The sequence below is a fragment of the Eschrichtius robustus genome, chromosome 14 (genome assembly GCF_028021215.1).
Source record: "Eschrichtius robustus isolate mEscRob2 chromosome 14, mEscRob2.pri, whole genome shotgun sequence".
Classification (NCBI taxonomy): domain Eukaryota; kingdom Metazoa; phylum Chordata; class Mammalia; order Artiodactyla; family Eschrichtiidae; genus Eschrichtius; species Eschrichtius robustus.
In genome coordinates this window covers 34,612,878-34,616,901 of record NC_090837.1, presented here as the reverse complement: position 1 = coordinate 34,616,901, position 4,024 = coordinate 34,612,878, and the positions used below count along the sequence as shown (strand labels likewise).

General features: G+C 37.0%; 1 non-coding gene across 1 annotated transcript; it reads left to right on the top strand.

Moving 5' to 3' along the window:
* The first annotated feature begins 2,346 nt into the window (after positions 1-2,346).
* TRNAA-AGC (transfer RNA alanine (anticodon AGC)) lies at positions 2,347-2,418 on the top strand. The gene has a single exon. It is a non-coding gene; the product is annotated as a tRNA-Ala (tRNA).
* The last annotated feature ends 1,606 nt before the right edge of the window (positions 2,419-4,024 follow it).

The following is a 4,024-nucleotide window of genomic DNA, read 5'->3' as shown; positions in this document are numbered from 1 at the left end:
AGATTCAGCTACTTCTCACGCCAACAAGGTCAGTCAGCAGATCTGCAACAATGCGTATGAACTACACAGTGTTGCTGCTTACTTTCTGCCTTCCAAGTAGCGCAAGGGCATCCCTTGTGGCTGAGTCTTTTCCTCAGTTGTCCTTTGCAGGTATGGTTAAAAGTTTCTCCTCTGTATTCTCTTTATAGCCCTTATTTTGTCTTTTAAAAAATTTTTTATTGGTGTATAGTTGATTTACAATGTTGTGCTAGTTTCAGGTATACAGCAAAGTGACTCAGTTATACATATACTACATATATCCACTCTTTTTTCAATTCTTTTCCCATAAAGGTCATAACAGAGTATTGAGTAGAGTTCCCTGTGCTATACAGCAGATCCTTATTAGTTATCTATTTTATATATAGTAGTGTGTACATGTCAGTCCCAATCTCCCAATTTATTCTTCCCCCACCCTTACCCCCTGGCAACCGTAAGTTTGTTTTCTACATCTGTAACTCTATTTCTATTTTGTAGATAAGTTCATTTGTACCCTTTTTTTTTAGTTTCCACATATGAGTGATATATTTGTCTTTCTCTATCTGACTTACTTCACTTAGTATGACAATCTGTAGGTCCATCCATGTTGCTGCAAATGGCATTATTTTGTTCTTCTCTATGGCTGAGTAATATTCCATTGTGTATATGTACCACATCTTCTTTATCCATTCCTCTGTTTATAGCGCTTTGCAAATTAAAATAATAGTTATCATGAACTGAACATTTGCTATACGTTCAATATATCAGGCATATATGTTGTCTCATTTAATCCTCAAATACTTCTTGTGAGGTAAAGTACATTAATAACCCGATTTTTCAAAATGAAGAAACCAAGACTTTAATAAAAGGTTAATAAATGTACATGAGTTTATAACGCTAAACTATTGACAGGATGGAAACACAGATCTTCGTGTCTAGGGTCATTCTCACACTCTGAAATTCCACACCATGCCTGGCTTTATTATACCACACATGTGAGTAAACTCTGATTATTTCTATCTATATGTGTCTGTTTTTTCCAGCACACTGGAAACTCCTTAAAGGCAAGAGAATGTCTTTTTTCTCTTCTTATGTCAATTTGTATTTCCTCTTATACTTTTATCATTCTATAGCCAGATTATTATTTTTTCACTGTAAAAACAGAATAAAATCTAATTTTAAGGTAACTTCCGTAAATTATGATAAAATGCTTTTTTATGGCAGTAACTTTTGGGCAGATAATTATGACTATAAAAGCTTCAAGAAGATTCCAGAAGCTTAACAGATTTTTTAATTGCCTAAAAACATTCATCAGTTCTTTGGAGTGATAAACTACCATCGTGCTCTTCTACATAAAATTTCAGCACCCTCATATTTGATAGTGACTGGCCCACGGCTACCAGCATAATCACTAGGAGAAGTGACTGCTGTCGGGCACCAGAGAAGTGTTAACAAGAAGGTCATTTCCCTTCACCCTGAAAACAACAGCACAAAGAAAATGGATGCTTTGGTGATGACAAGATGATAAAGAAATAAAATTAAAAGGAAATTAGGAAGAGAAAAATATTGAATGAGGAAAGCAACACCAAAATCAAAACAGGTCCCCATATGAGGAAAGGGATCTTCATTATGAGAGAAGAATTTGCTGACAGCCTCCTGAGTGCACTAAGCCCATTATTGAAAGAGGTGTCATTGGACTAATTAGTCATAGGACTAATTTTCAAATAGAGCATTTATTAACATTGGCTAGAGAAAATTATTGAAAATAGAAAACATTTAAAAAAATGGTTCTATAGGAAAGCAGAGGATTTTTAACACTGATTCTTGACTTGCACCTTTTAAAAGTATTAAATGTGTGATTCCAAATGTATTTTGAGCTCTTCTTAAAAGGCAGGCAGAACTCTGCTAGCTTCTGGGCATACAGTGATGAATCAGTAAAGGTCCCTCACCTTACAGAGATGACAGTATAACAGGGACACATACAAGAATGAGGTGATCACACGTCAGGGTGAGAAGTGCAACCACAGGACAAGACACAGAAAGGGAACCAGACCAAGTGTTAAGACTTCAGAGCAGCCTTTCCGGAGGTTATGTGACATGAAGGATGGGTAGAATTTAAAGAAAAGAGCTTAAGAACAGGAAAGAATATTCAAAGCAAGAAAACAGTGTACAAAATGATAGTAAGTGAGAAAACATGGCATATTCTGGCAACAGCAGTCCCTACCAACTGAAAGTTTACATTTTAGAAATGTACTGTGAATGGCAAACCATGGTTGGCATAGGCAAGGTCTCACTAAAAGGCCCAAATCAGGTACAATAGATGAGGGAGGAGGGGGTGTAGCTCAGTGGTAGAGCACATGCTCAGCATGCATGAGGCTCTGGTTTCAATTTCCAGCACCTCCATTTTTGATTGATTAAAAAAACAAAAAAAAAAACCATTGTCTTAGTCAATCTTCCCAAAAACTCAAATAAGGAAACTGAGCCTCAGAGAGTTTATTTAAATAATACGTCCAGTGTGACACAGCTGGTAAATTGGGAAAGTGAGATTCAAACTCAGAAGCCCAGCCTCTTTTTGTTTTTCACTAGCTTTCTATGTTTTGAGCTTGAGGTCCCAGTACAATCTGAAAATGAAAATGTCAAAGTAGGAAAACGGGCGATTTCAGATTTTGAGCTTAGGAGGGAGACAATATAATTTGTAAATGTGACTCGATGGTCATGAATGTCTGTCCATGGAGAGTGAGAAGATGCAGAGTCCAACATAGAGTGCTGAGCCATAAACAGAGTAGGGGATAGAGAGTTCACAGAGAAGACAGAGAAAAGGCAACCATAAAAAGGAATTGAACAAGAAACAGCAGTGTGTCATAGAAGCCAGGAAAATAGACAAATTTTAAAGGAAGTCTTCAGTGTCAAATGCCTATAATTTACACTGCTGCATGATGTATAGGAAAGTTGTTTAGAGAGTGGATCCTAAGCGTTCTCATCACAAGGAGAATTTTTTTCTTTTGTTTTTATTGTATCTATATGAGATGATAGATGTTAACTAAGCCTACTGTGATAGTCATTTCAAAACATATGTAAATCTGCACCCCAATGTTCATAGCAACACTATTTACAGTAGCCAAGACATACAAACTACCTAAATGTCCATCAACAGGTGAATGGATAGGGAGTTCCCTGGCAGTGCAGTAGTTAAGAATCTGCTTGCCAATGTAGGGGACACGGGTTCGAGCCCTGGTCCGGGAAGATCTCACATGCCGTGGAGCAACTAAGCCTGTGTGCCACAACTACTGAAGCCCGTGTGCCCAGAGCCCGTGTCCCGCGACAAGAGAAGCCACCGCAATGAGAAGCCCACGCATCGTAAAGAAGAGTAGCCCCTGCTTGCCGCAACTACGTGCAGCGACGAAGACCCAACGCAGCCAAAATAAAAATAAATAAATAAATTTATTAAAAAAACAGGTGCATGGATAAAGAAGATGTGGTACATATATACAATGGATTATTACTCAGCCATAAAAAAGAATGAAATAATGCCATTTGCAGCAACATGGATGGACCTAGAGATTATCATACTATGTGAAGTTAATCAGATGAAGAAAGACTAATATCATATGATATCACTTATATATGGAATCTTAAAAAAAAGATACAAATGAACTTATTTACAAAACAGAAACAGGCTCACAGACACAGAAAACAAACTTATGGTTACCAAAGGGGAAAGAGAGGGGAGGGATAAATTAGGAGCTTGGGATTAACAGATACACACTACTACATATAATACAGATAAACAACAAGGGCCTACTGTATAGCACAGGGAACTATATTCAGTATCTTGTAATAACCTATAAGGGAAAAGAATCTGAAAAAGAATGTATATACTATTGCTGTACAGCAGAAACCAACACAACACTGTAAATCAACTATACTTCAAAAAAAAACCCATATGTAAACCAAATCATCATGCTGTATACCTTAAACTTATACACTCATGTTTGTCAATTACTTCTTA